General features: G+C 39.7%; 1 protein-coding gene across 6 annotated transcripts in view; it reads left to right on the top strand.

Annotated features, from left to right (window-relative positions):
• Nucleotides 1–4,153: 4,153 nt before the first annotated feature.
• Esco1 (establishment of sister chromatid cohesion N-acetyltransferase 1) overlaps nt 4,154–13,518 on the top strand; it is a 76,250-nt gene continuing 66,885 nt past the window's right edge. For 5 of the 6 annotated variants that reach the window (XM_047526361.1, XM_047526358.1, XM_047526360.1 and 2 more), the window contains exon 1: nt 4,164–4,404. The gene's annotated coding sequence lies outside the window, so the exon portion shown is untranslated. Of the gene's footprint in view, nt 4,405–13,518 lie in introns of all 6 variants that reach the window. The other variant, XR_007105176.1, reaches the window with a different exon arrangement.

Raw genomic sequence — 13,518 nt, 5'->3', positions numbered from 1 at the left:
ATTTTCTTTTTTTTTTTTTTTACAGTACTGGGACCTAGGGGTACTCTACCATTGTGCTACATCCTCAGTCCTTTATTTATTTATTTGAGACTGGGTCTTACTGAGTTACTAAGACTGGCTTCAAATTTGCTATCCTTCTGAATAGCTGGGATGACAGGAGTATGTCATCCCAACCAGCGTTGCCTACTTTTAATCCATTCCCTTTCCCCTAAACAGTATAGGAATATTTGAGTTCTTACAATGCATCAAGCTCACTCTCCTCTCCAGACTTTTGTACATGCAGTTCTTTAGTCTGGAGAACACTTACTTGTCTTCTCTCAAATATGTGGGACCTGCATAATTACTTGTATTTGTTAGTACGGGTCTCCCAGATGGCAAATTGAAATGTCATTGTCAGTTGATTTATACCAAATAGCTATAAATTTTGTCTTTGTTTTCTAACTTGAAGTTTTTTAGAATTTTTATTCTCTCATAGTATGGAAACTGTTGAGAGTCCTGAAATAAAGCCAGCAAGAGTGAGTGCAGCAAACAAAGTAAAGGCCTTTATTTGTTGCTAGCAGTAGGGCCAGTCTGAGAGTGAGATTGTCCTGTTCTATTTAAATTAGAAAACATTTGGGGCTGGGGAGATAGCTCAGTCAGTAGAGTGCTTGCCTTGCAAGCACAAGGCCCTGGGTTCGATCCCCAGCACCCAAAAAAAAAAAAAAAATTAGAAAACATATATATATATATATATATATATATGTTGTAGGGATTTAGATTGGTCATGAGAAACAAAAGAAACAAGTAAACAAGAATATGATGTGTGGGGCAATGTGACTATTCCAAGATCAAGTTTTAGAAATACATGTCCTAATTACAAGCAAGTACAGAAAAGTACATTCTGCAGTTTGGAGTCAGCAAGGAAAATAAGCAATTTAAACAAGTCCATGAGATTATGTTCACAGTTTTTAGGTTAGGAAGAGAGCATGAAGTTAGGGGCTATAAAAATGACCATTGTCACTTATAGAACCATAGTGTTGAGCTCTAATATGCATCATCTGGTTTCCAGCATTTTTTTCTAGCATGGGCATGTGACAAAGTTGAAGTGGTCTGAACTCTTCCCTTGGACTTCTCAGCTCTTAGGAATGGAGGCCTCTTTTTTTACTGGAATCAGTATGTTGTAACCTTCCCCCAGTTGCCTTGTACTGATCATTAGACCCTGGGGTACTCTATCACTTAGCTACATTCCCAATCCTTTTTTAAATTTTTTTATTTTGAGGCAGAGTCTTGCTAAATTGAAGAGGCTGGCCTCCAACTTTTGATGCTTTTGCCTTAGCCTCCTGAGTTGTTGAAATTATAGTCATGAATCATGGGCTGGCTCATTGCAAGCTTTTGAAATCTTTTCTGAGTTGTCAGGAAAGCCTCCTTGAGAATGAAACTAATACAGATAGAAGAAGAGTATAGTAGAGTGTTTTGCTGACAGAATTTGAGCCTTAGGTCTCAGGATGACATGAGGTCAGCCGCTTCCTTATAGCTTCCAATTATGGTAGCAGTAAAACCCTTACAAAACATGTTGCTTACATAAGTTTTAGCTGAATTTCAATCATTTTCAAAGTATAGAGATCTGACTATTATTTTGTCTGAATTATCAAACATTTCTTTCTAAGTTGAATGTCTTCCTATATGGTAGTTATCTGAAAGAAATATTTTCTTGCTAGTCGCAGATCCCCTCTGAACTAAATTTTATTTTCTTTCTTTTGGTTGTGATTTATACTCTTCCACAAATTCAGTGCTAATATTCTCATTGACCAATATTTTCAAAACCTGAATTCTTTTTTTTTTTATTTTTAATTTTTTTTTTTAGTTTTGGGTGGACACAAACCTTTATTTTATTTACTTATTTTTATGTGATGCTGAGGATCGAACCCAGTGCCTCACACGTGCTGGGCAAGTGCTCTACCACTGAACCACAACCCCAGCCACAAACCTGAATTCTTTACTCTTTCCTGGACAGACTGAAAGTTCAGTGAAGCAAGAAATTTATTCATTTGATCATGATTATTTTTTAGCAGGCAATCAAATTAAATGACCCAAATTCCAGAGCTCAAAGACAGATTGCTCTAGCTGGGCACAGTGGTGCACCTCTGTAATTCCAGTGATTTAGGAGGTTGAGACAGGAGGATCACAAATCAAAGCCAGTCTCAGCAACGTAGTGAGGTCCTAAACAACTTATCGAGTCCTTGTCTCAAAATAATCATCCCTGGGTTCAATCACTGGTACCAAAAGAAAAAGGGGTAGGGGGAAAGACAGACTGCTTTAAAAGAAAACACTGATAGAAGGCAGAACAAATTTTGTTAGATACGATGTTACAGAATAATTAAGATTTAGTCTATGAAGTGAGGCCTCTGATATTACCAAATCAGAAGTGAAAAATATTCTTCAAAATGATAAAAAGTAATAGTCAAAGTTTATTTTTTCCAAAAGCAAACTATTTTTTCATAGTACATTTAAGAACCGACTACAGCTGGGTGTGGTGGCTCACCTTTGTAAAATCTCAGCTACTTGAGAGGGTGAGGTGGGAGGATTACAAATTAAAGTCCAGACTGGAAAAAGTAAAAAATAAAAAGGACCATGGATGTAGCTCAGTGTAAGGCCCTTCAATCAATCCCCAGTACTGCAATTAAAAAAAAAAAAAAAAAAAAGAAGGAAGGAAAAGGGAGTGTATATAGTTTTAGAAAAAAAATCTAGAATTACAGATATGAGTTGTACATCAAATTACTTCTGTGCCAAAAATAAATACATATAATTACTATGGTTATATTTATCAGGATTCCTATGCTCCTAATACAACAAAGTAAAACAGCAGAATGGATGATTTAGAATCAAATGCCTATTTTTGTTATTTTGGGGGCATGGAAGCTTGTAAAAATGGCTGTGCCTGTGTGTGTGTGTGTGTGTGTGTGTGTGTACTTGAGTTATTAAAATGGTTCACCCAAATATAAGAAATTCCAGGCGGATGTGGTGGTACACACCTGTAATCACATGGACTGGGGAGCATGAGGCAGGAGGATTGCAAGTTCAAGGCCAGCATCAGCAAATTAGTGAGACACTGTCTCAAAATAAAAAATGAAAAGGGCTGGGGATGAGGCTCAGTGATAAAGCACCCCTGGGTTCATTCCCCTGTGGCAAAACAACAACAACAAAAAGAAATTCCATTAGTTGTTCAACAATTATAAGGATGAAAGCAAACAGACCAGATCCTCCGGTAATTACCAAGTTTTAACCAGGTCACAGTTTACTCCTGAGTCCCCCCATTTCCCAATTTAAGCATTAAAGTATATCAGGGGCTGGGGCTGGGGACGCTAGGTTGGATTTTGCCAAGTAACACAACATATGGTAATGTGGGGAGTCCACCACTATGCTTAACCCGTAAAATCTCCCCACTAAACTGCCAGGCAGCTCACTAAAATCTTGTGGAAGATGTTTTGTCAGAAAAGAATGAGGCCCGACAAACTTAAGAGCACATTTTGGTTGTACTTGGCTTCAAAGAAAGGAGGACAGGAAGGGGAGAATCCATTTACCATCACCTTCTTCCTATTCTGAGTGGAGTACTTATTCTTGAAGCTCTGTAAATAGTACAAAAAGCATGTTTAAAAGCACAAATCCTAGTGATAAAACCAACCCTGGGTTTTATCTTTAGAAGTTTCGAAGAGCCAAAGCTTTGTCTGAACACTTGCCCTGAATAAATCTAGTAGAATTTAGTTTCTTAGGGCTCTTGTGTTTTGGTGCACAAGGTGGAAAAGGTGCATTCTGGATGCGCTAAAGTCCAGTACAGGGAAAGGAGATAGAAAGGTAGTAAATCCCATTCTGCTTCTTTATATTGGCCCCTGTGGAACATCAAAGACTTTTGGGCTAGATATTGGCAGATAAAAATACTGGAAACCTACAGGGAACCGGTTGAAACTGATTTCCAAAGGAAATCATCACCCTGGGGGCCAGGGAAAACAAGGTGCCGCCGCCAGGGGGCGCCACCGTCTCCCCGCCAGGCGCCCACCCGCGGAGGCGCGCACGCGAGGCCTCCCACCGCGCCTGCGCTGAGGATGGACGCTGGCTCGCTTTTCCCCGACGCCCAGTCGACGGGGCCGGATTGAAAAATTGCGTGACACGCAACGAGCGTGGCGGCCATCTTCGTCTTCTGGGCACGTCAGCTGAGCTGGTTAGAGCTGAAGAGGACCGTTGCGCAAGCGCACCCAAGACGGTCACAGGTAACTCCCATCTGACGGGAGAGGCGTAGCCGTCGTCGCCGGAAGTTTGGTGTTTGCGCCGCGGGGAGGCGGCGACCGCGGCAGAAGCAGCTGAGTGTCTCCGGATACCCGGATGTGAGGCGATCTTTTGGCACCAGTCGGACCCGCGGCCAGGCAAAAGGTATGCGAGCGTTGCTGACCGTCCCTGAGCCCGCGTCCTTACCTCCCTTTAGCCAGCCTCTCAGCAGAGCAGACGGCTCGTCTTCCTGTCCCAGCCTCAGTGTCGTGATTCCTCTCACGCCTCTTCCTAGTCTGGTCCCGGCTCCTCGCGCCCCTAGGAGGGAGGTGGGAGGCTCAGCGACGCCGTCGCCTGAGGTAGGCAGCTAACCTGCAGGTCATGCTGCCCAGTCGCCGCATCACCTGTCGCGGCTTGCTGGACGGACAGGCGTACTGAGGGGCCCCGACCGCGTCGAAATCGAGACCGGCTTCCTGAGGGCTTTCCGAGCTCAGAGGTGGCGTGCAGCCATTGCGCCTACTGGGGCAGCATCGGTACTGGCCCGGCAGGTAGCCCCGGGCCTCGTCCCCGCCCCCGGCGTCCGTCCTTCCTGGCGTTTCTCCCTAAGCAGCCTCACCGAGAACCGCGGGGCTGCGGTTCCTGAGGTTTGCTCTGCTGGCCCCGCCGCAGCCCGCTGACCTGGCATGAGCCCCGAGGCCTCTGCGGTCTGCGGGGCGGGATGCGGGGGCGGGGGGGATCTTGGTTCTACATTCTTTAGCTTGGGAGGGGTGTGGTGGCCGGGCCCAAGGTCACGGAGTAATTTGGGTGGGGGGCGGGGCAGTCTGAGCACAGGTACTGCTGCTTGGAAGTAGTAATGGGTGCGTCTAGGGCAGTAATGAAGTTTATGGAGAGATGCTAGAAGAGGGAGTTGAGTTCTTGATTTTTATCACTTATTTTTTAATGGGGACGTGTTTTGCACAGGCAGAATGGGATAGCAAGTCCAAAAATTAGAAGCACCTACCGCGAAATGATGCATTGTGAAAGCACGGTGCGTGCAGAATTTTCCAGGGGGTGGCAGGTGGCGGGTAGAGAGGAGGAGGAGGAGGAGGAAAGAATTAAAACCTTGAGGTTTGAGAAGTACTATGAACCATGTTTTCTGTAGTCTTAGATGAAATGGGATTTTTTTTTAAAGCAGGGAGTAATTTTAGCATAAGTATCTAGTATTAGAAAATAATAAAGCAGCAGAAAATAAAAAATGCTACTTAATGGAATAATTAAACGTAGGCGGGTTTTTCTCCATATAAACATTAATTTTTCAAAAACTGGGTTAGAGATGGGGGTGTAGCTCAATCGATCATGTGCTTAGCATGCACAAGGGCTTGGGTTCAGTTCCCAGCTCCAAAAAATAAAATTTCGGGTGTAAACATGAAGGTTGCTGGGAATCATGCTATATTCGGCTTCTCTGGTCAGATGCTTAGTACCAGGCACCACAACCAATGGAATTTTTTTTTTTTTTTTTTAATTGAAAAACTTAGAAAATTTTCACCACCTAGGTATCAGTGGAATTCCTCCTAAGACTAGGATGAGAAGTGCTTTAAAAGTGCTTAATTTGGAAACTGCAAATTCAGGCCTATACCATGGGAGGAAATGAGGAAAGTAGGTCTCTAAGAGAGCCGTTTCTCCTTTTTAGGCAGGACATAGCTCTTAGGTCAGGTGTGTGACTTTGCAAGCATTGTTTTTGAACAAAATTTGCCCAGGCTTAGGAGTTTTTACTCACCTTAATCATTCCTTTCTGAGGAGAGTGTTATTTCGCCTTGCTCAACCACTAGTATAATTTGGTAGTGAACAATTTTTTTTTAAAACATGTAGCCAGTACAAGTTTTTGTGCTGGCATTTAAATTGATGTGCTTCACAGAAGAACTAAAACAGAACTCTAATTAAGGAATGTCATTAGTACTCTTTGCTTGATGGCCCTTTTTAATTCACTAAAACACAGAGCTGATTGTATTTATTCTAATAATGAAGGTGACCAGGGTTGCCTATTTCAAAATAATGGATTGTTTTTCTAATATCTTCTAATATTCTACAACATAGAGTTCTTTGAATATTCTCTACTGAAGGTGATAATTTTATGTTGTAGAAACCAACTTGAATAAAATTGTTACCATAGGTAATTCACTCTAGGACTGTGTTTGTTAACCTTTCCAAAACCCAGACTTTTTCTTTGCATCATCAGTGAAAAATTCTTTGGTTCTATTCCTCCGTAAGTTCTGTATTATAGCTTTATATTATCTGACTAATTTGCAAAAGTTGCATTCTGTTTTTTAAAATTCTTTTTAGATAGGCATAACAGTAGAGTATATTTTGTGATACATATATGGAGTATATCTTATTCAAATTAGGATCCCATTCTTGTGGGTTAGCTGTCATTTTTATTTTTGAGGGAGTGGGGCAGCTTTATTTTAAGCTCAAATTGCATTACACAACATTTGAAGAAAGCATGGTTTATATCCTCTCTGGATAAAAACTCAAGGTTACCTTAACTAAAAACAAGATATTAAATACTACTATAATGTAGTGTGTTTTTTTTTTGTTGTTGTTGTTGTTTTTAATTTTTATGTGGTGCTGAGGATTGAACCTAGGGCCTCATGCACGCTAGGCAAACGCTCTACCACTGAGCCACAACCCCAGCTCCTAATGTAGTGGTTCTTAAACTTTGGTCTCAGGATCCTATTACTTTCTTTAAAAATGGTCTATTATTAGTATGCATAATAAATGAATTGCAGGTTAACGTAAATAACTTTTTGATTGAAAAACAACTATATTAAAAAATTTAGTAAAAGAATGGTAACTGCTTTTTTTTTTTGTAAATCTTAAATATTTGGTGGAAGAGGAGACAGTTGGATTCTCCAGACAGCTTCTGTGTTCAAGCTGTTGTTATATGTTCTAAGTTGGAGTCTATGAAGAAAAATCCAGCTTCATAGTCAATATGCTGGGAAGATTATTTTAATAACTTTTCAACATAATTGTGATATTTTTCTTTGATACTGCAACAGAACTCAAGATGTGGTAAAATTTTAAAGGTTAAGTTACAGTGTGGAATTTGAAACTTTTTTCTTATATTTTTTATACTACTACATTAAAATTCATTGGTCTGTTTTGTACTTTTGGTGTGCTGTGCTGGGGATTGAAACCAGGTCCTTGTACATGCTGGGTAAATGCTTTACCACTGAGCCACACACCCTCAGCCCCAGGTTTGGTACTTTTTTTTTTTTTTGTACTGGGGATTGAATGTGGGGGCGCTGTACTGAAATACATCTCTAGCCCTTTTTTTTTTTTTTTTTTTTTAATTTTTTATTTTGAGACACATTCATTAAGCTGCTGAGGCTGGCCTCTTAATTTTGATCTTGCCAGAGCTTCCCAAGTTGTTGGGATTACAGGCATGTGCCAGCACGCTTGGCTTTCAGTACTTTTAATTGATCTTTTACCCTTGTATGATTTTGATATCAGGAACTTCTTGAAAGGGCTTGTGGAATCCCAAGGGTTCCTATACCAAATGTTGAGAACTGCTTTCTCAAGGTATGCGATTGAATATTTAGAATTAATGCAATTGGTCTTGGGATGTAGTTCAGTTCTAGAATGCTTGCCTAGCATGTACCAGGCCCTTGGTTTGATGCCCAGCTTCACCAAGGAAATAGGAGGGGGGAATATGGTAATTGAAGCTGAAAGGGATGAGAATATGGGAGTGGAGTAGGTGAAACCAGGAGTAACTAAGGAAATATTTTCTTTTTTATGCTGTTTTTTATTTATTATATTAGAAATACAGTTAATTATTACTTTAATACTAAGTGCTTATGGTAGGCACTGTTCTGGGGCTTTATAGTAGGATATCTTTCTGTTGTAGTGTCTTTAATGATGATGACTGAGAAATAGGCAAATATCGCTGGGCATAGTGTCACACACCTGTACTTGTTTACTCTTTTTTTTTTTTTTTTGGTACCAGGGATTGAACCCAGGAGCGCTTAACCACTGAGTACATCCCCCGCCCTTTTTAAAAATTTTTTTTTTTTTATTGTAAACAAATGGGATACATGTTTCTGTTTGTACATGGAGTAACGGCAAAGGGGCATACCCTTTACGTAATCATACATTTACATAGGGTAATGGTGTTTGATTCATTCTGTTATTTTTTCCTTCCCCCCACCCCTCCCAATCCTCTTTTCCTTCTATACAGTCCCTCCTTCCTCCATTCTTGCCCCCCTCCCCGCCCCCATTATGTGTCATCATCTGCTTATCAGCGAGATCATTCTCCTTTGGTTTTTTGAGATTGGCTTATCTCACTTAGCATGATATTCTCCAATTTCATCCATTTGCCTGCAAATGCCATAATTTTATTATTTTTTATAGCTGAGTAATATTCCATTGTATATTTGTGTGTATGTATATATATATATATATATATATATATATATATATACACCGCAGTTTCTTTATCCATTCATCAATTGAAGGACATCTAGGTTGGTTCCACAGTCTGCCTATTGTGAATTGAGTAGCTACGAACATTGATGTGGCTATATCTCTGTAGTATGCTGATTTTAAGTTCTTTGGGTATAGGCCGAGGAGTGGGATAGCTGGGTCAAATGGTGAGTCCATTCCAAGTTTTCTAAGGAATCTCCACACTGCTTTCCAGAGTGGCTGCACTAATTTGCATTCCCACCAGCAATGTATGAGTGTACCTTTTCCCCCACATCCTCTCCAACACTTATTGTTGCTTGTATTCTTGATAATCGCCATTCTAATTATCCCCTGCCCTTTTTAATATTTTATTTAGAGACAGGGTCTTGCTGAGATGCTTAGGGCCTCACTAAGTTTCTGAGTCTGGCTTTGAACTCTTGATCCTTTTCCCTCAGCCTCTTGAGCTGCTGAGATTATAGGCGTGCACCATCGTACCCAACTTCAAAATAATTTTTGAAAGATAATTTAGGTTCATTTTTTTAAAATCTCACATATACTGGGCTGGGGTTGTGACTCAGTGGTAGAGTGCTTGCCTAGCATGTGTGAAACTCTAGGTTTGATTCTCGGCACCACATATAAATAAATGAATAAAATAAAGTTCTATCAACATCTAAAAAAAATTTTTTTTTTAAATCTCACATATGCTAAAGTGTATATCATTTCAGTTTTAATGTAACCTACTCTTAAAATATATAGCTGAGTAGTTTTTAGTGTATTTAGACCTATGCAATCATTATCAACGTATAATTTTAGGATATTTTCATCTACCCAAAAAAGAAACCCCCTATTACTTTGTTTATGTAGGTTTGTCTTCTGGACATTTCATTTTAATGAAGTCAGTAGGCTTGGGGATGTGTTGAATATGCATATCATCCCAGTCACTTGCGAGGCTGAGGCAGTAGGATCCAAGTTTGAAGCTAGCCTCGGCATCTTGGCAAAACACTCAGCTACTTAACAAGACCCAATTTCAAAATGAAAAATAAAAAAAATGGCTGGGGGTGTAGCTTAGTGGTAGAACATCCAGTTAAATCCTCTGTTCCACATATGCACCCAAAAGGAAATAAAAGAAATCAACATCAACGATATTGGACTTTTGTGTTTGGTTTTTTTCTTTTAGCCTAATATTTTTAAGGTTCAACCATGCTGTTCATTTGTCAGTACTTTCTTCCTTTCTATGGTTGAGTATAATAGTCTTGTGCAAAGATATCAAATTTTGTTTATTCATCACTTGATAGATTTATGTTGTGTTTACTTTGGCTTTTATGATTAATGCTGTGAGCATTTAGGTTCAAGCTATTGTGTAAACATATCCAAATTCTCTTTTAGCTTTTCCTGTGCATTTTGCATAGTTCTATTTAAGGATTTATTTATTCTTTTTTTGGTGCTGGGGATTGAACCCAGAGCCTTGTGCTTGATAGGTAAGCACTCTATGAACTGAGCTATATCCCCAGCCCTGCATAGTTCTAAAGAATTTGTGTTTGTATATACAGTATGTATTTGGGAGGGTCATACTTTGTTAGGGTCATCTTTATATTTTATCTAGGGCCTCCTGCATGCTAGGTAAATGCTCTACCACTTAAGTTTCATGCCCCAGAGCCTTTTACTTTAGTCTTGCTAAATTGCTCAGGCTGACCTCAAACTTGTGAGCCTCTTGAGCATGCCAAGTAGCTGGGATGTGTCACTGCCTGGCTTCTTTGTGTACCTTTTTTTTTTTTTTTTTTGGTGGTGCTGGGGATCGAACCCAGGGCCTCATGCTTGCAAGGCAGGCACTCTACCGACTGAGCTATTTCCCCAGCCCTCTTTATGTACTTTTTATTCTCACCTTTTATCTCACCAGAGGTGATCAGTGTCAACATTTTACCGCCCCTGTAATGCTGGGGATCAAACCCAGGGCCATGCGCATGCTAGGCAAGTACTCTATTACTGAGCTGTAGCCTCAGCCCAGTGTGTTTTCTGTGTTGTGCATACCTAAATATGACAGATTAATTTATATGTATTATGGAATTACTTTATACTTGTGTAGTTTATGAACCTGTTATATCTAATGACTGTCGAAATTCCACTTTGGCATCTTTATTTCTTATTTATTTACTTAAATATTAGTGATTTTGGGTGTATAGTTTTTCTTTTATTAAATTTAAATCTCCAGCTATTACTTTCACATAAATGAGTTGATGCATACCACCTACTTTTATTTTGGGGCCATTCGTGTAATAGATGTGTTCTTTTCTCTGCAGTACTGGGGATTGAACTGAGGAACACTCTACCCAGAGCTAAGCCCCACTAATCTTTTTTTTTTTTGAGACCTAACCTCAAATTTGTGACCCTTCTTCTTCAACCTCCCAGGTGCCTGGGATTAAAGACTTAAACCACTGTCCAGTAAGGTTTACTCCTAATTTTTTCTTTTTGAGTTGGGGAGATTGGCCCAGGCTGCACTCGAACTCCTGTATGAAGCCTCCTTCCTCAGCCTCCTGAGTAACTGGGATTACAGGTGTGGCATTGTACCAGCTTAATAGATTTATTCTCTGAAAGTTAGGAAAAATTTATTAGCGGCAGTACCTTGTATTGTGGTGTGTATTCTGTTGCATTCTCTGTTAATGGTCTGTTGTTGCTTCAGTTGTGATGTTTTATGTTTTTAACTATATTTTTGGTGCTGGAGATGGAATCCAGGGCTTCATTTTATGCCAAGCATGTGTTCTAACACTGAGAATACCCCAGCTATGTTTTTAGTAACTAGTAATTATATTTTAAGTTCAAAATAATTATTCCTTAAAACAATAATTGTTCCTTCAAACAATTTTTAATTTCTTTTCTTTTTGGTACTGGGGATTTAAGCCAGGGATGCTTAATCACTGAATCACATCCCCAGCACTTTTATATTTTATTTTGAGACAGGGTCTTGCTAAGTTGCTGAGGCTGTCTTTGAACTTGTGATCCTCCTGCTTCAGCCTCCACAGCTGCTGGGAGTGCACCATCACGCATTGTGTCTTATCTTATAAGGATGTTTCTTACTGGATTTAAAGCTCTCCTGGATAATTTAGGATGATCTCATTTCAAGACCCTTAATTGTTGTCTGCAAATAAATTTTCTCCCTACTAAAATCACATTCACAGTTTCCAAGGATTAGGACAGAGATACATCTTTTTTGAGACTACCATTTAGACCTCTACCAGAGAGTTTTAGAGGAAAGGGATAGTTTGGAAAAAAGTCAGTTTTTAATTAGAGCTCGAAGGTAGAATTTGCATTATGTGAAGAGGTTAAAGGAAGGACACTTATTGGTTAAGAAGGCGATCAGCAATGGAAGAAAAGGTAGGAGGAAGGTAATAAGGGAAGAGACAATAGACAAGGGGAGCTTGCATTTGATTGGTATAAATGGATCTGTATCAATTGAAGGCTTAAATGTAAGTGTGATTTCTTCTCTTGGTAGACCTTATAGTCCTCTTTGTGCCATGTTCAAGCTAAATATTGCTGAAAATTTGTTCTGTTTTTTTAGAAATCTTTTCCAGTTGGTTAGAAGGCTTCCTGAATTTGAGCATGGCATGGTGGTGCCTTTCTGTAATTCCAGCAGTAGAACGCTTGCCTAGCATGTACACGGCCCTGGATTGTTTACCTGAATTTTGTAGTGGCTTGGGGGAAAAGTACTTTTGTAAATTTTGTTAGATTGAGAGATGTACTGTGCTGAATTTTACAATTAGTCTTCTGATGGAATTACCACAACTTAAGATAGCTAGCTAGAAAGTTCAGTGATATTTGAAACATCAAGAGCAGATTATGTAAAATATTTGTAGGGTTCTTGTAAAGAAAAGAAGCGATTTTGGGACTGGGATTGTGGCTCAGTGGTAGAGCACTTGCGTGGCATGTGTGAGGTACTGGGCTCGATTCTCAGCACCACATACAATTAAATAAAATAAGGTCCATAGACAACTAAAAATAAGTAAATAAAGACTGTCTGCTTGATGATCCCTGTTTACCTAACACCATAGCAGCTCTGCTTAAGAAGAAAAAAAAAAAAAGTGATTTGGAAGAGGAAAGGGGCTTCATTGAGGTATTAGGGTAATTGTTTTTATTTGATTTGTTGGTATCTATTTGTAACATTCTTAAAATTGAATTATATCTGCTCCTTTTACTGATTACACTTGGTAGTGGTAGACCATTTGGCTTAGCTCATGATCTGTTAAAAATGTTTTTGCTAGGGGCTGGAAGTATGACTTAGTAGTAGAGTGCTTCCCTAGCATGCTTGAGGCCCTAGGTTCAATCCCCAATACTGCAAACAAACAAACAAAAATTTTTTTGCTTATTTGTTATTGCTTTAGGTTTTTTGTATTTTATAGAAGGTAGATATATGTGTATGTGCACTTTCTAGTTTTCGTATTAAAATTAATTTTGAGCTGGATGTGGTGGCACATGCCTGTAATCCCAATGACTGGAGGCTAAGGCAGGAGGATTGCAAATTCAAGACCAGTCTGGTCAACTTGGAGAGACCCTGTCTCAAAATTAAAAAAAAACAAAAACAAAAGAACCTGGGATGCAGTTCAGGTGTAAAGTACCCTGAGTTGTGTCCCTTGTACTGCAAAAACTAGTTTTGAGGGTGGGTGGGTGGGTGGGTGGGTGTGTGTGTGTGTGTGTGTGTGGTGCTGGGGACTGAACAGAGCCTCACACATTCTAGGCAAATGCTCCTCCACTGAACTACACCCCCAGCCTTCTGGAACAAAAAATTACTGGTCCTTTGAAAGCTGATATGCCTAGAACGCTTATTAGTCTTAGGAATGTATTTATTAAGGT

Source organism: Sciurus carolinensis, chromosome 15, assembly GCF_902686445.1.
Source record: "Sciurus carolinensis chromosome 15, mSciCar1.2, whole genome shotgun sequence".
Classification (NCBI taxonomy): Eukaryota; Metazoa; Chordata; class Mammalia; order Rodentia; family Sciuridae; genus Sciurus; species Sciurus carolinensis.
The sequence above is the reverse complement of the archived record's forward strand: the minus strand, read 5'-3'. Positions and strand labels throughout refer to the sequence as shown.